Here is a 21,602-nt window from a genome sequence, read left to right as displayed (position 1 = left end):
GAAGCTCCTGGCTCCTGGCTCCTGGCTTCAGATCGGCCAGGTGGCCAGCCATTGTGGCCACCTGGGGAGTGAACCATTGGATGGAAGACCTCTTTCTCTGTCTCTACCTTCCTCTGAAAATCTTTCAAATAAATAAAAAAAATTAAAAAAAAAAAAGAATAGCTATGATCAAAAAGACAAAAGATAACAAGGGTTGGTGAAGATTTGGAAGAGAGGGAACCTATGCACATTGTTATTGGGGGTGAAAATGAGTACAGTCACTGTGGAAAATAGAATAGAGAGTACTCAAAAAATTAAGAATTATTTTAAGATCCAGCAGTCCTTTTACTGGGAACATATCCAAAATAAATGAAATCTATATGTCCAAGAGACAATCGCTCTCCCTTGTTTATTGGAACTCTACTCAACATAGTCAAGAAATGGAAACAGTGCCCATTATCTGATGAATAGATTAAGAAAATGTGGTGCATATATATAATGGAATATCACCTTATCACAAAATAAAGGATGAAATCCTGTAACTTGTGACCATGTGGCAGTGTTTATGTTAGGAGAAATAAGCCAGGAAGGATAGGTACCACATGATCTCACTCATGTGGAATCTAAAAATTTTCATCTCTGCTAGTGGTGAAGGAAGAGACAAGATGGCACTGCCAGCAACATGAGGGCAGGCCTCCTGGCAGGAGCACATGAGCAGGCACTGGCAGCAAGCTGGGAGCCTCCTCTCCCAGCCCTGCCTCACATACAAGTCTGTATTAGGATCCACTGCATAAGGACTCATGTATGTCTTCAATCATGTTAAGGTTCCCAGATATGCTGAGATTGTCCACTTGATGTTATCTGATGGCACACAGAAAAGTGGGCAAGTTCTAAAAGTTGCTGTTTCCAAAGCAGTGGTTCATATATTTGAAGGAACTTCAGAGATTAAGGCCAAGAAATTGTCCTGTGAATTTAATGGGAGTATTCTCTGATCACCAATGTCTGAGGATATGTTCAATGGATCATGCAAGTCCGTTCAAAGAGGTCCCATTTTCCTGACTGAAGACTTCCTGGTCATCATGTCTGAGCCAATCATACCTCAGTGCTGAACCTACCAAAAGGAAAGATTCAGACTGGTATTGCAGCCACAGACGAGATGAACAGCATTGCTAGGCTGCAGAAAATGCCTATCTTCTCCACTAATGGAATACATTTCAATGAGATTGCAGCTCCCATCTGCTGTCAGGCTCATTTGGTAAAGAAATCAAAAGATGTCTTAGGCTACATTGGAGAAAATTTTACAATTGTCTTTGCTGTTATGGGTGTAAACATGGAAACTGCCTGGTTCTTCAAGATGACTTTGAAAATAATGTCTCAGTGTACAATGTCTGCCTCTTTTTGAACTTGGCTAATGCAACCATTAAGAGAATCATCACCCTTTGCATGCCCTTAACCACTGCAGAATTTCTTGGGTACCAGCGTGAGAAACATGTGCTAGTTATCCTGACATACATGAGTCCTTATGAAGTACTTTAAGAGATTTCTACAATCAGGGAAGAATTTCTGGTCAATGTGGTTCCCCATTCATATATATACAGATTTAGCCACAACCTATTAGCATCTGGGCCGGTGGAAGGTAGTAATGGCTCTATTACTCAAATACCTATTCTCACCATTGCTAACGATATCACCCACCCTAGCCCTGACTTGACTGGGAACATCACAGAGGGGCGGGTCTACATGGACAGATAGCTGCACAACAGATTTACCTACCTAATAATGCATTACCCTCACTGTCACGGTTAATGAAGTTGGTTATTGTAGGAATGACCAGAAGAATTCATATGTATGTCGGAAGTCAGTTGCTACACTGTTGGTAAGGAAGCCCAAGCCATGAAGGCTGTGGCTGGAGAAGAAGCCCTTACCTCAGATAATTTGAGAAGTTTGAGAAGAAATGTATTGTTCAGGGTCTTCATGAAAACCACACTGTCTATACGACATTGGGCATTGGCTGGCAACTACTCTGAATCTTCTCCAAAGAAATGCTGAAGGGAATTCCTCAGAACACCTGAGCAAGTTCTAACCTTGAGACTCCCCAAGCACTAGTTGCTGCTCCATCACTGGCATGGGCCTCTTGTGAAATACTTGTTTTGTTTTCTTTCTCCACTTAGTGCTCCTCCATCCCCACCTTGGTGTGGGAGTTTACATGATATCCTGTAATTAAAAATAAGGAAGAGGTATAAGTTAATAAATAAATGAATATTCTGATCTCACAGAACTTTAGTAGAATGGTAACTACCAGAGGCTTGGGAGAAGAGAAAACAGAGAGGGATTGGACAAGGGTGATTAAATGTACTAAGTTATAATTAGAGAGGATAAAGAAGTCCCTGTATTCTGTTGCATAGTAATGTGACCATACAGAACAATAATTTATGTATATGTGCATATGTGTGTGTATACACATAAATCTACAGGAGACAATTTTGAATGTTTTCTGGATAGAACATTATACAATCTATATGTATATCAAGACATCACATTATCCCATAAATATGTATACTTTTTATGTATCAGTTAGAAATAAAAAGTGATATGAAGGGAAACACGTTGTCCAGAGATATCATTAACATTGCATTACATAATAGAAAGATGTGGTTATCCTCATGATTATTTTTCAGCATGAAGTTCCTAGTGATTCAAACCCAGTTTAATCCAATGGAAGTGTGGCCAACGTTGTGGTACAGCAGGTTAAGCCACCGCCTGCATCTGCTGGCATCCTAGAGCTGAGCACCAGTTTGACTCCTGGCTACTTTTTTTTTTTTTTTTTAGATTTAATTTATTTATTTGAGAGGTAGAGTTACAGACAGTGAGAAAGGTCTACCATCCGCTGGTTCACTCCCCAAATGGCCACAACAGCTGGAGCTGTGCTGATCTGAAGCCGGGAGCCAGGAGGCTCATTCAGATCTCCCACATGGGTCAGAGACCTAAGGACTTGGGCTATCCTCTACTGCTTTCCCAGGCCATAGCAGAGAGCTGGATCAGAAGAGGAGCCACCGGGGCTAAAACTGGCATGCATAACAGATGCTGGCACCACAGGCAGAGTGCTGCTTTGCTTCCAGTTCAAGTTACTGCTAATGTGCCTGTGAAAGCAGTGGAAAACGACCCACATTCTTGTACCCTGTCACCCACATGGGAGAGCACAGTGGAGTTCCTGGTTCCTGGTTTGGGCCTGGCCCACTCTCTGACTTTGCAGCCATTTGAGGAGTACACCAGTGGATAGAAGCACTCTCTCTCTCCCTCTCTCCGTCTCTATTTCTCTCTCTCTCTCTCTGTCTCTCCCTCTGTCTTACACTCTACCTTTCAAATAGATAAATCTTAAAAAAAAAAAAAAAATCATTGTTAAGCCAAAAAGAAGTTGGTGAACAGACAAGTAAAAACTTCACAGAACTAAAGGAAAAACTGTATGCAGGCATCGTGGCATCTCTACCATGTTGAAATAACACTTTCAGGATAATCTCTGCTACTGCTGATCTCTGCCTTTCCCGGCAGCTTTATTCTGTCTGATTGATGAGCAAAGACATCTCTGAGTCATAGTGACACAACCCTGCAAGAGTAGGAAAAAGAAGTATCGTCCATTGTTGCTTACAACAGTAGCTTTAATTCCAACATGTAGACATGTTATGAAGGTATTTCAAAAAGTATATGGAAAATAGAATTAAAAGATTAGTTTATTTTGGAACAAAACATTTGGAATCCATGCATTCCTTGTTCTTGCATTCTGGTGTAGTGGGTAAAGCTGCTGCTTGCGACACTGGTGTCCCATGTGGGCACAGGTTCCAGTCCCAGCTGCTCCTCTTCCTGCATATCCTTCTTCTATATACATTCAGTAGGCTTTCTGAATACTAGTACAGAAATCTGCAATATGCTATGTGATTCAATTCCATGCTGAACTGTTAGACTTTGAGATGCTGACTGCTACATCCATGAATTAGTCTTTGTTCCTTTTTTTTTAAAAAAAATGAATGCATAAATTAATCCAGATCAAGTATAAATGCAACTTGGAGAAGGAGGAAGTTATAATTTTTACCTTTTTCATCTTTTCACCCCTCATGATGATATTAAGTGGTTATTTAGATTTACTTTCTCATCTACCCTCAGAGGAGAGAGGGTAAACCAGAATATTCACTTGTTAAATTCATGGAATGAGCAGAGCTAATTTTTCTTTTTGCAGACCAAGAAAAAAAAAGTGGTGGTGGAAGACACACTGTTGGAGGAAATCTTTATTACTGGAAGCCAGCAGGATATGTGCCTGAGGTAGCTGAGGTAAGAGAGAGTAGTAGATGAGGCCATCACCTGTGGCCGGTTCCTTTTAATCCTTGCTGCACCCCCTGAGGCCACACAGACAGTTGGGAGTGATTAGACTTTGTCAGTTTTTCAAGCTATGTGAGAAATTAATTAAATTGTTAGACTCATTGCTGGAAAGCAAATGAAACAAATGGGAGATTATTTTCTGTATGTCCTGGGAAAGAAATGAAGTCACATCACTTAGAAACCTAAGGAAGGTCCTCTGGAATTCATCCTGCGCCCTGCAGTAATAGAGCTGGGCACTGAAGTATGTCCTGTGAAAGTCATCACTGTGGCTTGTATTAGTGAAAGTTTATAAATGTCTGACTGGAAAAATCCTATCCTGTCCCGACTTGCATCGCCCAAATCTCCTGAAGCTCATGACAGGAATGGAGAGATCGGAATCTGTCAAGGACCAGGGGCTCCCAGCCTGAGACAAAAATAAAAACAACTCAACAAAAAATGTTAAATGAGAAACAAGTAGGGGAAAGATATATGTAGACCTGGTTTCATAACTGCATTTTTTTTTTTTTACCTGATGAATAGGAGCCAGAAATGAATCAAGTTGAGTAAGGAATATGGCTGGATCAATCTTCTCAGTAGCTGCTATTGAACTTGGCTAGGGAATTTTTTTTTTAAGTGCATCCTGCAAAAGATAAGATAGGAAATTGGAGAACACAACGTAGAGGCATAGATTCTGAGGTATTAAAAGTGTTTAAATGAGAGATTTAACATCCACAAAGTTAGGGATAAATTTTGTTAAACATTTCCTTAATCTCCTTAATATTCTGTCTTTTAATTCTTATCTGAACAACCTTGTTTTAGAACTGGAAAGGGAAGAGGCAGATGTTTAGGTCTCATTTTAATTTAAGGATGAACATAGATCTCCAGATTTAAAATTAAATCAGGGGAAACACAAACAAGAGAGTTAGCCCTGTAATGTCATGCTTCTATTTACTATTGATATTTTAAATTTATGTGTCATTATAACTGGACCAGGGAAAGGAAATTCAATATCTTATAAAATTACACATGTACAAAGTATGCAGCAAACTTGTGCCAGTGAAGTGTTGCCATCAGGGTAGAAATGGTCAAGAGTCTACTTAACAGAAGTGTGGCTTTGGCCTCTGTTCTTAGGCCAGTGCTACAAAGATGCAATGTCACATATCTCTTTTATCTTATTTTAAATTAAAAATATTTTAATTTTAGGTGAAACAGATGCAACAAATTTGCAAATCAAGAGAAATCAAGAGCAAGAACTTAAATATCCAACTACTTTCCAGTACACAATATTGCCTCAATTTCTGAACTTAGTTGCATATTAGCAAAGAACAAAAGAGAAATACTATAAAAATTCAGTCTAATTAACAACCCAAGGTTGATAGAAACACACTATTTACTTTGCTGCCTAAAGGCAAACATTTATGTTCTGTAGTGATAAAAAGGAAAAACTAGAATGATCAAGAAGAGGAGCTATTGGGAAATTATGAGAGAATACATTTAAAATAAATTTTAAAAATTCTATGTCAATTAACTATTTAGCGTATGTATAACTAGTCTAGAAGAAAGTTATCTATAATTTTTAGCTTTTAACATCTTACTAAAGAGCCCAGCATTAACAAGTTAACACCAAATATTAATTTCCTGTGGTGCTCTCCAGGAAATACTCTTCAGAATAACATCTATTTCTATAGATAGAAAACTGTCATTAAAATTATTTTCTCTTTCAGTTTGTAAAGCTTCCTTCTGTAATGTAAAATTGATGACTAACAATTTGTTTCATCCTTCAATTTCCCCTCATAAGCTATAAATCAAATATAAATGACAAGTTCAGGGATAAACTTAGTTATGCAAAAAAGACATAATTCTATTCAATGAATACATAGAATTATGTCTGATATGAGACATAACCTATTAATAATGTTCTTTTTTTTAAAAGATTTTATTTATTTATTTGAGAGGTAGAGTTACACATAGAGGAAGAGACAGAGAGAAAGGTCTTCCTTTCTGTTGGTTCACTCCCCAAATGACCGCAAAGGCCGGAGCTGCGCAGATCCGAAGCCAGGAGCCAGGTGCTTCTTTCCAGTCTCCCATGTGGGTGCAGGGGCCCAAGGACTCGGGCCATCTTCTACTGCAATCTCAGGCCATAGCAGAGAGCTGGATGGGAAGAGGAGCAGCGGGACTAGAACCAGCGCCCATATAGGATGCCGGCGCCACAGGCAGAATTAACCTACTGCCCCACCGCACTGGCCCGATAATATTCTATTATTCCATTTGAACCAGTATGGGAGGATTAAAAAAATACCTTTTTTTTTTTTTCTCTTCTCCTGGAAAGAAGTGGTGATGGAAGCTTACAAATTAGACAAATAAGACAGATTAGCAGGAGAAATAAAACTATTTATGCACACAATGCGCGTATCCATGGGAAAACTCAGTGATGAGTAACTCACAGTGGTGGTTAGCATTTGCATCTTCTATATCATTTTAACAAAGTGTAATCTGTGAAGTGACAAGAGCAAATAAAAGGCATTTAGCCTTCTGGGAGTGGCACATCACAACAAAGCAAATACAAGGGAGGAAGTTAGGGAAATACTATGATCTCAGCACTTGAGTTCCCCTAAAAGTCACATGTTGAAATCCTAATCCCAAGACAGTGGATGAAGAGGTAGTGTCTTTTGGGAGATTATTGCATCATAAGGACAGAGCGCTCATGAATGAGATTAGTATCATTATGAAAGTGGCCCAAGGAAGCCCCCTGGCCCTTCCTGCTATGTGAGGATGCAGCCAAGACACTTTCTAAGAACCAGACAACTGGCCTCAACTGACAATTTGCTGGTTCTTTCGCGCTGGACTTTGCATCCTCCAGGACTATAAGAAATAAATTTCTGTGGTTCAAAGACCACTCAGTATTTGGTATTGTGTTATAGCCACCCAGAAGAACTAAGACAGAATATAAGGGTTATTTTATTAAGGTGTTTTTGTGCAGCTCAATCTCAGTGACAACTCTCTGTCTTCAGTGGTCACTTTTCCTGGTTTGGGAGATGGTAGGGAGAACAGCTTCACAAAGGGAAATTTATGTGCTGCTTTCAGACAGATATGGAGAGAAGAAGCCCTCCCTGAAAGAGGGCTAGAGCAATGGTGGGATCCTACAATGTTGTTTTGGGTTTCTGCTCAGAAATAACATATATAATCTCACATTGCAATGACTGAAACAAATGACATGATCAATACTGATGTCAAGGGATGGGTGAAATAAAACCCTCTTAAGGACATAATTTTTAAACAATAATACAGTCTGCTACATAAACACCTAATGAGACCCCACAGACCCCTAAACTCATTACTCATTAACCAATGACTCCTCAACACCTCCCAACTGTCAGTCATAAGCACGATAAGATTTCATCCTCCAGATATAGCAGGGCTTATCAACTTATTTTTAGACAAGTAGATTTTTTTTAAAGATTTATTTTATTTATTTGAAAGACAGAGTTACACAGAGAGGTAGAGACAGAGGCAGAGACAGAGGTCTTCCATCCACTGATTCACTCCCCAGATGGCCGCAACGGCCAGAGCTGTGCCAATCCGAAGCCAGGAGCAAGGAGCCTCTTCCAGGTCTCCCATGTGGGTGGCAGGGGCCCAAGGACTTGGGCCATCTTCTACTGCTATCCCAGGACATAGCAGAGAGCTGGATTGGAAGAGGAGCAGCCAGGACTAGAACCAGCGCCCATATTGGATTCCAGTGCTTCAGGCCAGGGCTCTAACCCACTGCGCCACAGTGCCGGCCCAACAAGTAGATATATATATTTTTTTTAATTAAACTTTTATTTAATGAATATAAATTTCCAAAGTATAGCTTGTGGGTTACAATGGCTTCCCCCCTCCCATAACTTCCCTCCCGCCCGCAACCCTCCCCCCTCCCGCTCCCTTTCCCCTTCCATTCATGTAAAGATTCATTTTCAATTCTCTTTGTATACAGAAGATCAATTTAGTATATATTAGGTAAAGGTTTCAACATTTTGCCCATATAGCAACATCAAGTGAAAAAACTACCATTGGATTACTAATTATAGCATTAAATAGCAATGTACAGCACATTAAAGACAGAGATCCTACATAATTTTTTTTTTCAAAATAATTAATTTTCTATGCCATTTCCATTTTAACATCAGGTTGTTTTTTGTTTTTTTTTTTTTTTTTCATTTCCAATTCTCTTTATATACAGAAGATCACTTCAGTATATAATTAGCAAAGACCTCATCAGTCTGCGCCCACACAGAAACGCAAAGTATAAAAATACTGTTTCAGTACCAGTCATAGCATCACTTGGCTTTAGACTACACATTAGGGACAGATCCCACATGGGGTGTAAGTACACAGTGACTCCTGTTGCTGACTTAACAATTTGACACTCCTGTTCATGGCGTCAGTAATCTCCCTAGGCTCTAGTCATGAGTTGCCAGGGCTATGGAAGCCTTTAGAGTTCGCTGACTTTGGTCTTATTCCGATAGGGTCATAGTCAAAGTGGAGGTTCTCTCCTCCCTTCGGAGAAGGGTATCTCCTTCTTTGATGATATTTTTTTTTAATTGGAGAAACAGAGGAACAGAGACAGACAAACCTCCCCATTACTCGTTTACTCCCAAGATGCCCTCAAGAGTTGGTGCTGATTCTTAGGGCTGGAGCCAGGAGCCAGGAGCCAGGAACTCAATCCAGGTCTCCTACGTGAGTGCCACTGATCTAACTACTTGAGCCACCATCTATTAACCATTGTCTGCATCGGCAAGAAACTGCAAATGGAAGCTGGGGCTAGGAATTGGACCCAGGAACTCTGATATGGGACATGGACAGCTTTACCACCAAGCCCAAACATCCTTTTTTAGTTTCATTACTTCCTTATTGAATGGGAAAATTTACAATGAGACTCATGTGAAAATTTGAAACACATTTTTTTTTTTTTTCTTGAAAGCTAACCCAATCATCATTTTTACCAGTTAGCAGTAAATGGATCTCCCTTTACTAGCACTGGACTTTGTTTTGTTTTTTCCTAAACCTTGATAAGTCTGGGTCATCAGGGAAGCCATACAAGGAGATAAGAGACTTTATTAGCACATTATTGAGCTGAGTACTTCATGGCAAAGGAAGAATACAAATAACTGGTGAGGCTTTCACATAGTACTATCTAAACTTCAACTAAACAATGGGTCTACATCTAGTTAACAATTAATGCCCCTTTTTGGATGCATATTTTAAGATTTTGTAAACACCAAAATCTATTTAAAGATGTGACTCTTGGAGGCACAATATTTTAATGAGAACCAAAACTTTAAATTTTATATATGTAAAATTAAATATATATATATATAAAACCAGATAATATTCAATGCTGCTTAACTCTCTGAGTCAAACCCAAGCCCTCCCTCATGAGTAATGCTGTCCTCATTATTTTTTTTCCAGCCAGATGGCTTGCTAATTTAAAATCCCTGAAGTGATAGGTGTTTTATTATAGACAACCCACTTGGCTGGGAAAAGTAAGACTGCAGCTTTTCACACCTTCACGGATGAAGTTAATGAGTTCCTATCAACTTTATGAAGCTCATTTCCTTCTTCAGACTTGCCGAATTGCGTTCAGAGAGGATAAACATGGATTTAAAGTTCCAGGAATATTCTGGTGAAGTCCACATAGAAAGAGTTACTAAGCAATGAAAACCCTGTAATGTTCTTTTCCATTGTTATTTCCAATGACCCACATCAAGGCTATTATTAACTCACAACCAATCCATTGCCAGAATTTTTAAATTTTTTACTGCTTTTAATATTTCACTTTTTTATTATTAAACTTTTATTTAATGAATATAAATTTCCAAAGAACAGCTTATGCATTACAATGGCTTCCCCCTCCCCAAACTTCCCTCCCACCCACAACCCTCCCCTTTCCCCCTCCCTCTCCCCTTCCAATCACATCAAGATTCATTTTTAATTCTCTTTATATACAGAAGATCAGTTTAGTATATATTAGGTAACGATTTCAACAGTTTGCCCCCATATAGCAACACAAAGTGAAAAAAAATACTGTTGGAGTACTAGTTATAGCATTAAATAAGAGTGTACAGCACATTAAAGGCAGAGATCCTACATAATATTTTTTTTAATTAATTAATTTTCTATGCCATTTCCAATTTAACACCAGGTTTGTTTTTTTTTTTAATTTCCAATTCTCTTTATATACAGAAGATCGATTCAGTATATAATTAGTAAAGATCTCATCAGTTTGTACCCACACAGAAACACAAAGTGTAAAGATACTGTTTCAGTACTAGTTATAGCATTACTGCACATTAGACAACACATTAAGGACAGATCCCACATGGGATGTAAGTACACAGTGACTTCTGTTGCTGACTTAACAATTTGACACTCCTGTTCATGGTGTCAGTAATCTCCCTAGGCTCTAGTCATGAGCTGCCAGGGCTATGGAAGCCTTTAGAGTTCGCTGACTTTGGTCTTATTCCGATAGGGTCATAGTCAAAGTGGAAGTTCTCTCCTCCCTTCAGAGAAAGGTACCATCTTCTTTGATGGCCCCGTTCTTTCCACTGGGATCTCACTCACAGAGATCTTTCATTTAGGTCTTCTTCTTTTTTTTTTTTTTCTTTTCCATGGTATCTTGGCTTACCATGCCTACAATACTCTCATGGGCTCTTCAGCAATCAGAGAAATGCAAATCAAAACCACAATGAGGTTTCACCTCACCCCAGTGAGAATGGCTCACATTCAGAAATCTACCAACAATAGATGATGGAGAGGATGTGGGGAAAAAGGGACACTAACCCACTGTTGGTGGGAATGCAAACTGGTTAAGCCACTATGGAAGTCAGTCTGGAGATTCCTCTAAAACCTGAACATAACCCTACCATACAACCCAGCCATCCCACTCCTTGGAATTTACCCAAAGGAAATTAATTTGGCTAATAAAAAAGCCATCTGCACATTAATGTTTATTGCAGCTCAATTCACAATAGCTAAGACCTGGAACCAACCCAAATGCCCATCAACAGTAGACTGGATAAAGAAATTATGGGACATGTACTCCATAGAATACTATACAGCAGTAAGAAACAATGAAACCCAGTCATTTGCAACAAGATGGAGGAATCTGGACAACATCATGCTGAGTGAATTAAGCCAGTCCCAAAGAGACAAATATCATTTATTTTCCCTGATCAGTGACAACTGAGCACCAAAGGGGAAACCTGTGGAAGTGAAATGGACACTATAAGAAAGAATGACCTGATCAGCTCTTGTCCTGACTCTAGATGCACAATGTAATACTTTATCCTTTTTAGTATTTGTTGTTGTTGTTGTTGTTCTAGTACTAGTGGTTGAACTCTGTAATTAACACACAATTATTCTTAGGTGTTTAAATTTTAACTGAAAAGTGATCCCTGTTAAATATAAGAGTGGGAAAAAGAGAGGGAGGAGATGTACAATTTGGGATTTGCTCAATCAGACTTGCCCCAAATGATGGAGTTAGAAATGTGCCAGGGGATTCTAATACAATCCCATCAAGGTGGCATGTACTAATGCCATCTCACTAGTCCAAGTGATCAATTTCAGTTCACAATCGATGGCTCTGATAGGTCTAAGAATCAAAGGGATCACACAAACAAGGCTAGTGTCTGCTAATACTAACTGATAGAATCAAAAAGGGAGAGAAAGATCCAACATGAGAAGCGGGATACACAGCAGACTCATAGAATGGCAGATGTCCTAAACAACACTCTGGCCTCAGAATATTTCACTTTTTCAAATTACACTTCCTACAGTCATCACAATAATGTCTCCCCAATGCCTCTAGTATCATCCAACTGATGATTATTTAACTTCCTACTTCCTTGGCCTGTCGTCTAAGTGTTTTCAAATCATCCATCCATCCCTTCCTTACCCTTTCCGTATTCTTCCAGACAAATTCTGCATTTCTGCCAAGATAAGTCCACTCACAGCCCACTCAGGTTATTTCTGATCACTTCACCCTTATACTTAGTTTACTTGGCAGAGATGTTTGCAAGAAGTAAGTGGGGCCAGTGTTGTGGCCCAGAGGATTAAGTCTCCGCCAGCAATGTCAGCATTTCATATAAGCACCAGCTCAAGTCCAGGTTGTTTCATCTCTAATCCAGCTCCTTGCTAATGTGCCTGGGAAAGCAATGGAAGATGGGCTGAGTACTTGGGCCCCTGACACTTACCTTGGAGAACTGGGGGAGTTCTTGGTTCCTGATTTCAGCCAAGTCTTGGTTTTTGCAGCCATTTGGGGAATGAACATTCTCTCTCTCAATCTCTCTCTCTAACACTGCATTTAAAATAAATAAATAAATAAATCTTAAAAAAATAAGAAAATTAATATTTATGCATTATAAGCTCAAATATATTTTCAAGTAATGCTGATGAATATTAAACAATTCTTAATAGTACAATACTGTGAATTGTTTACCTATTAACATGCCAATGAAAATTAATGTACTTTCTTCTGGGCACTGTTAACTAAGGTGTGCAAACTAGAGTTGTCTAATACCCACCTAATCAACCCTAAGATAACTTTAAGATAAAAAGTAAAATGTACACTTAGAGCAGATGTAGTGTAGTGGATTAAGCAGTCATTTGGGGTGCCCACATCCTATATCAGGGAGTTTGGCTGGAGTCCTGGCTACTCTACTTCTGATTCAGCTTTCTGTTAAGGCACCCTGGCAGGGAGCATATTGTCACCCAATAATGGGTTACTGCTATGCACCTGAAAGAGTTATGGGCTCCTAGTCTCAGCCTGACCCAGCCTCTCCTGTTGCAGTCATTTGGAAAGTTGAAGCAACAGATAGAAGATCTCTGTCTCTCCTTCTTACTCTGCCACTTTGCTGTTCACATAAATAAATAAATCTAAAATAAAGATAGCTGAGAACAAAGTATGACATATAAGTGAATATGATACTATGAAATAAAAGCATCGTATGCAATTGTTAGCAGTTGCAGGTAGAAAAGCCATTCTTAAGAAATTGATACAGAGGCCAACTCTGTGAAATAGCAGGTGGAGCTGCCGCCTGCAGTGCCGGCATCCCACATGGGTGCCCGTTTAAGAGCTGGCTGCTCCACTTCCTGTCCAGCTCACTGTTATGGCCTGGGAAAGCAGTAGAAGATGGCGCAAGTCCTTGGGTCCCTGCATCCACGTGGGAGCCCTGGAAGAAGCTCCTGGCTCCTGCTTCTGATCAGCGCAGCTCCAGCTGTTGTAGTCAATTGGGGAGTAAACCAGAGGATGGAAGACCTCTCTCTCTCTGCCTCTCCTTCTCTCCGTGTGTAACTCTGACTTTCCAAAAAATAAATAAATCTTTTTTTAAAAAAAGAAAATGATACAATTTCATTTTAATGAAATCATGTTTTCCTTCTTTAGTTGATTTCCTTAGAAAGTTTCAGAAACTTTTAGGAACTATTTAGAGGGTCTATATTTCTTTCAACATTCCAGCATAATTAAAGTACTAATAAGTTTAAATAAAAAGACTCTGCTTCTGTTTTCTGTATTATTTAAAAATTTATCTAAACATCTTGTAAAATGTTAACTATGCATTTTTGCTGATATATTAGGGAAAAAGTATAGATAACTCACTCCTGTCACAAACTTGGAAATTTAGTCCTTGCTTATCAAGAACTAAAAAAAGTAAGGTGGTCAAATATTAATTTATCCACAAATATTTATTGGGCAAATACTATGCATAAATCAGTATTTCAAGCAGGAATGTTTTTCAGATGGAGACAAACAGTAATTCAGACTAGATGAATATATGTTATAGTCAGGTTTAAAAAAGCAAAACATAATAGATAAGTAAATTACATTTCTGTTATAATATGAAAAATACTTAAGATAACAGAAATAAAAATAAGAGGATTAGAAACTTTTGAGGAGTAGAGTTTACACAATTTCTAATTTTAAGTCTTATTTATTGATTTCACATATTGACACAAATTAATGTAAAAATTAACTAATTATGCTATGCTATATTCTGTTATGTTACATAGTTTTGAGAACAGTAACTAGAAGAAAGGTAAAACAAATTACCAATATGTTCTTATTCATTTATTTGTTACTCATAAAATATGTATTGAACACCTACTTTGTGTTTGGAACTGTTATACTCATTTAGGGCAGATTAATGATTGAAAGACAAATACAGGCATGGCAAAAATTGTGTAAATAATAAGTTAACAATAAAACATCATAGGGATACTAATATATGTTGTACAACAAAAATATTATTGTTGTATGATAGAGAATAATTAGATGGTTACCTAATGCAGGGTAGTCAGCTGTGGTTTCTGCCAGTGAATGAAAGAGACATGATAAGATAGTAGGTTATAGAGTTAAAACAGAGGAATGCCTTCACTCTGTGTTTCAAAATGCCACTTTGACTGCTAAGCAAAGAATAGTCTGTTGAGATTATACAAGTTTATTAAAATTTTAAGGCAATGTATTATGGTAGTTTAGATGAGGTAGAAATGTTGGAGGAGCAGGGTAGAGCAAGCACATGGTAATATTCTTTGGAAACAGAATTCATAGAGCTTGTTGATACAGCAAAAATGAAAAGCAAAGAATCAACAAACATTCTTTGATAACTGATATGAACAAAATATGATGTCTTTCATGACAGAAATGGAAAACATTGAGAGAAGTTCAAGATTGGAGTGGATTAATATAGAGATTAAGTTTATCTGAATTTAAATTTGTTAAGCTAGTAGACACCTTTCTTAACCAGGTCAAGTAGTGAGTTATCCAGGAACAGGGGGTTCTAGGAAGAAGTCAAGATGAAAACACATGTCAAAATCTGTCCCTAAACAAAATCAATAAATTGACTTCAAATATAAGTTAGGCATTTCTTTTAGAAATTATATTTTTATCATCACTCTGATTATAGCTCCCATATGTCACAGTGTACAAGAAGCACTTTCTGAGAAATGACAATCAAAGGCTATCTTTTAAAACTGAAACCACATGGTGGAACTGAAGAAAGTGATTTTACAATCTGCAATTATCCTTATTGTACATATCATGTCAGAATATAAGCAAGATGAGTTGTTTATACAAATCCAAACATATCTTTGTAGGGTCTTTATAGTCAGATGGAATTTTAAATTTAAACAATCTTAAATTTTCTTGCAAGAATAAGTAAGATTCTTTACTGAGGAAATGTAATCAGTATAATCAAACCCAGTGGAGAAGAATTGAAATACCTCACATAGCTAAAGCCTCATTGACCTGAGCCTTCAGTTGTTAAATTCACTTTCTTTTCCTTTCTTTTTTTTTTTTAAGTATTAAATCCTAAACTCATTAGGGGAGATTGTGTTCAATATGTACAGTAAGAAAAAAATTCTACTACTATACTAAGATTATTTTTCCTAATTAATTGCATCAAGTTTCATATTCCTTAGAACTCTCACTTTATTTATTTTTCAAATATATTCCTGAATCAGAGCAAGGTGAGTTTGGGCCATGTCTGTATTATACCCTGAATCTCTTCTACTTTACTTTTGTTTGATTCTGTGTAAAAATTTCATTGCAACCAGTTTTCAAAGACTAATAGAAATAGAAATAGAAATAGAAAAGACATGAACTGTGGAATATAGAATTACAGTCACACTAATTTTGCTAATTGATATCACAGACTTGAGAAATGAAAAGAAAATATTTAGATGTGCTAACATTTACAAAATTCTTTGAAGACTCAAAAATTCTGTAAAGTATAAAACTCAGCGGGGTGGAGAAGATATAGAATAGATTAGGAGGAAACACTGTTTAATTTATGTAAGTCCTTTAATCTTACTGTCAGCAGAGGCATACTCATTAATTAATGTCCATGGAAAAGTTCTGATAGTAGCACACTAACACTGCATTATTCACCTTCAACACAGACATGATGGGGTATTTTAGTCTTTTTACTACCTGCAGAAATATATGCTCAAGTATTATCTATTCACATCCTTCCATTTCCATTCTATTCTGTGGCTTTTATATTTCACAACATTGTACCTTTTACAGTCCACTACTTCGAATTCATTGTGATGGATTTTTAAGAATCAGGACTAACCATATTTTAATATGCATATGACTTGATGGTGTTTAGTAAATAGTCATTTTCCCATGATCTGCTTCTTCCTCATAGAAGCTGTTACCTTTGATGCAAGTCAGTAGCATAAATAGAAGAAATTTTAGTTTTTATTCTTTGCTTTTTGATTTTCTACTTGATTTTTAAAAACTTTGTTAAACAAATAGACTTCAAAATCTTATCAAAGGGGTTGGTACTGTGATGCAGTGGGTAAAGCTGCCACCTGCAGCACCAGCATCCTATATGGGCACTGAGTCATGGTGCTAATGCTTCATATCTGGTGGGCTCCCTGCTAATAGCCTGGGAAAAGCAGCAGAAGATGGCCTAAGTACATTTGCTTCTGACACTCACATGGGAGAGCAGGTGAAGCTTCTGGCTCCTGGCTTTGGCTTGACACAAAATATTAGGAAACCAATGCATAGTAAGAGTAATCAAAAAAAGTTCATAGAAATGTATTGTCGGGGCCAGTGGCCCTGGCCCGACATGAGATGCAGCAGGCTGAGGCTGTCCCTTATCTAATCCTGTTTCCAAGACTTTTCGTCCCATATTCCTGCAGGCAGGATGTGACTTCTGATGAAGGTTTATGATGTTCTTTGCTCTATCTGCAGAGCTTGTACCCTGATCATTGCTACTTTGTAAACTTGCTCTATTCCTGTGCTATGCTTGATTGCACACAATGAATGTTATCTGTATGGGGTCTGGGGTATATATCCTCCTCTTTCTGTGTGCTCGGGGCTGGAGACTGAAGGGTTTCCTTAGGGAGACTGCCTCCAGTCCCTCATCGCCGGGCCCCCTACTTTGGCTTGGAACGCGATGAGGCAATAAACGTGGTGATGAATTGACTGAGTGCTGCGTGTTTCCATGTGGTTTGTCGGGTGGCCTCCGACAATGTATATGTTTTAAAAACTGCATGGATTTCAAATCTTGCAGCAAAATAAACTTATCTTTTAATTCTACTTTCATATGAACTTTTTGAACTATGTGAACATCTGTGATAAGATTTTTCCTCTTTTCTCCAAGTCAAGTTCACAGACTGAGAAGATTCAAAGTAAGAGTGGTTATTCGATCATGCAATCATTGTGAAGGATTTTCTTTGGGAAGATACTGTACAACTTGGTACCATGTTTTTCCCAAGGGAGTTTCAATAAGACTCAGGAACTCCCAATATCCTTTCTCATTTCATGACCAAGAGGGAGCAGAAATATTTGAAGATTCCCATTTGCAACCTGATTTCTCAAAAGCTTCTCTTTGCTTTTTTTTTTTTGGACAGGCAGATTAGACAGTGAAAGAGAATGACAGAGAGAAAGGTCTTCCTTCCGTTGGTTCACCCCCCAAATGGCCGCTACAGCCGGCGCGCTGCGCCTATCTGAAGCCAGGAGCCAGGTGCTTCCTCCTGGTCTCCCGTGCGGGTGCAAGGCCCAAGCACTTGGGCCATCCTCCACTGCCCTCCCAGGCCACAGCAGAGAGCTGGACTGGAAGAGGAGCAATTGGGACAGAATCTGGCGCCCCAACCGGGACTAGAACCCGGGGTGCCAGTGCCACTGGCAGAGGATTAGCCTAGTGAGCTGTGGCGCCAGCCTAAGTTACCTTTCAACTTAAATGTACTATCAAGAACTCTTCCTTTGCTAAATCACTTGATTCCTGCAAGCAGGAGGAAAATCATGAGCTCTTTTCCAGCTTTGCAGTTTTTTATGAAGCATTCTTTAAAGAATCATCATTGTATAATAAAGTTAGCCAGTTTTGTACCATCATCTAGAATTTCTTCTCCAAATTACATTTCCAAGAGGTTTTTTGACACCAATAAACCTCTGTGGAAAAAAATCAGTGTATAATAACACTATTTTGCAAGAGAAGTAGGTTAAACCTCTTATGAAACTGTTGAAGGACCACCATCCAACTCAGTTCCTCTAAGACAAATATTTTATTTATAAAACTTTAACAATATCTTGGCCCTTGGTATTTTTAGACAGTTATCTGCCATAGAAAAAGCCTTCTTAAACTTCAACTTAATTTGCAAATCTTCCATATGCTCCAGCATGACATTTACTGATGAAATCTGTTGAGTCACCAACCTGGAGAGAGAAGCTGTTGTTTTTCAATTTACTGCACACAACCTTTCCAGCGATCCATGAGGCACCATCAGTGCCTCACCTTATTTGTCACTTGAAAGTGGAACCTTTATATCATCCTGCGTTGTAGAGCAGTTTACTCTCATTTTACGTGTTGCATTATTAGTTTTCTCTTTCTGGGCAAGAAGGTCCTCTGCTAAGTAAATTGCTTCCCAGGTGTTTCAAAATCAAACTTTTATTCTGTTTGTTTTGGGAGTCCAATTATTGTTTAAAATAATAAACACCTTTAGTGATAAACTGGCTGTGAATTTGGATGAATAATCAGTACATTTGAAAGTTGTCTTTCCTAGAGAAGACACAATAGGAAGACTTGATTACCAACCCATGAAAAACACATTAAATAACTTCCATTGTAAAAACCAGTGATTTTATGCCCTCCATTGCAGTGAAATGACACAGATTTTAATTCTTTGCTGTTAACCTCATCAAAATTTCCCAGAGACCTAGCCCTGGAATCTTTCTCTTTGATCTTACACTTTGTCTTCGAAAACTGTTGCACTGAACCACAAATGTTAAATAAATGTGAAACAAAAAGGCTAATTAATAATAAAATAAAAATGCAAATTCTTGCAATGACTTTTTACTTCTGACTTATACTTCCACATTATATAATGTTTGTCAGAACAGTGAACAGTGGAGGAAAGTGAAAGTGGCTCAAGCAGCTGACTCACGGCACTTAAAAATTTCTACTTTCAAATGAAAATGTCTTTCAGATCCCTGCCCAGGCAAACTCTCTGGGCTATGAGTACTTGGTGTAAATCAATTATATTGATGCCTTGTAGGTCTTACAAAGTTGATGAATATGAGGAAGACTGAATGAAGGAATGAACAAAGACAAATCTCATAAAGTATTCTGTACATTGCTTAAGGAATGACTATCCCAGGTTGGAGGGAAATCTCTCCATTATGTTAGCAGGTATTTCCTGGTTTGTACTTCTTCCAATGAGGTGGAATTGGCATGTATGAAAGGGTCTCCTGGGGAGTTGGTGTTGTGGCACATTGGGTTAAGCTTCTGCTTGGAAAACCTGCACCCTGTCTCAGAACACCAGTTTGAATCTTGACTGCTCTTCCTCCAGTCCATCTCCCTGCTAACATGCCTAGGAAAGCAGGTGAAGATGGCCCAAATGCTTAAGCCCCTACCTGTGCATGTGGGAGACCTGGATGGAGTTCCAGGCTCCTGGATATTGGGCCTGGCCCAGCCCTGGGCATTGAGGCCATCTGGGGAGTGAACTAGGGAGATAACAGATCTTCTCTATCTCTCCCTCTTCTCTGCCTTTCAAACAAATAAGACAGTCTTAAAAAAATCCTCATGAAACTATACAGAGAAGCTTCATTAGAACAGAAGGCATGGAAAGTAGATTCTATTATTGACTTTTCCAATATCTATATTTTAGTTCTCTTATCCATATTTTAGTTCTCTTATCCATAACTCAATAAATAAAATAAGACAACTTCAGGATCTAAGAGTTTTTAATTGTCCATCTTAAGAGGACGCTTATAAGTATTAAAGGAAACATATTTTCCCCTTATTACAGACTCATACTTTGAAAGACATCCCACCTAATACTACATTAGACAATTCTGGTTTGCTTTTCTCATTGTAAATGAAAAAGACACATCCTTTTGAACTGTGGCATGCAGTCTGAAGAAACTAAGACTTCCACGAAGTATAAAGGACACAGTTTATAGATGGAATATAATGGAATTTTTAGAGAAAACTATGGTAAGAGAATACTTGACATTGCTTCTTCACACTATTTCTCTGCCTCAGGTTTCAGAGTTTGCATTTTCACATCTTGAAAATGTGAGGATAATATTATTTGAAATATGCCTTGCACACCACTCACTGTATTTATCTAGGGCAGTCATGTCATGACTCAATCCTCTTGCAATACTTCAAACTGCACGACGAAAGAGTCAGCATCTGTTATACTCCCACACACTTTATGGTTGAGTGGAAGCCAGAGAAGCTGTGCTTTCTTCTCTTCACACAACAGAAGGTAAAGTATTGACACTCAGATGTTAAATAATGCCATAATTGAGAATGGTATGCATGAAAGGTAGTTAAAAAATAAACTCATATGCCACTTGAAGAGTTGTTTTTTTAATTTTTAATTTTTTAGAAGGTTATGCTATGGTAAAATCAAATAGCTATTGATCACTTTTGAGTCTGTCCAGTCTGTCTATATCAAACAAAGGAGGAGCTTGGGAGTTAAACTTCATGAGAGCAGCTTCCTTTCTGGGTACCATATTCACTCTGATTTGCCATTTAAAAACACTGGCTGATTTATACATATTGACATGAATACAAGCCGGAATGTCACCAGATATATCCTTCTCTAGCTCTAAATTTGCAACAAACTTTTAACATTAAGATCTAATTGTTGAATTTGGATGATATTCTGACAAGTTCATCAACAGTGGCTATACAGAGGTCAAGCAATAAGTATAATATCTTGGCTGTTTTTATACTAATTTGCCTAATTGGTAGATGGAAACTCTATTCAAAGCTGTCATCTTATAATAAAGTTAGCACCAATAATTGCCATAATAAAAATTCATGTATAACAAAGTTAAAAAATGATGACATTAAACCTTATATATGATAGAAATAAGAAGAAAAACTTCGATGTCAAATATGCCGGGCTTGAATTCCAACTCCATCTCTTACCTGCTGGACAAGTTACAGTTTTCTCAACGTCAGTTTCCTCTAGAAGGAGTAATTACAGACCTCTGTCACTGGGTCAGTTGTGGATAAAATCACACAGATCTAAAGCAACACATTGGGACAGGCATTTAGCTTAGTGGTTAGGGTGTTGCTTGGAATGCTGGCATCAGAGTGCCTGGATTAAAGTTCTGGCTGCTTTCCCAATTCTGCCTTCCTGCTAATGCACACTCTATGAGGCAGCAGATTATGGCCCAAGTAGTTGGGTCCTTATCCACTCACATGGTAGACCTTGATTGTGTTCCTAGTTCCTGGTTTTGGCCAGGCTCAGAACTGGTATTGAGGGCATTTGAG

At 38.2% G+C, this 21,602-nt stretch overlaps 1 pseudogene; it reads left to right on the top strand.

Moving 5' to 3' along the window:
• The first annotated feature begins 661 nt into the window (after positions 1–661).
• Positions 662–2,051, top strand: LOC133768048 (V-type proton ATPase subunit B, brain isoform-like; annotated as a pseudogene).
• The last annotated feature ends 19,551 nt before the right edge of the window (positions 2,052–21,602 follow it).

This window comes from Lepus europaeus, chromosome 10 (genome assembly GCF_033115175.1).
Source record: "Lepus europaeus isolate LE1 chromosome 10, mLepTim1.pri, whole genome shotgun sequence".
Classification (NCBI taxonomy): domain Eukaryota; kingdom Metazoa; phylum Chordata; class Mammalia; order Lagomorpha; family Leporidae; genus Lepus; species Lepus europaeus.
Note: the sequence above shows the minus strand (reverse complement) of the source record. Positions and strands in the feature narration are given on the sequence as shown.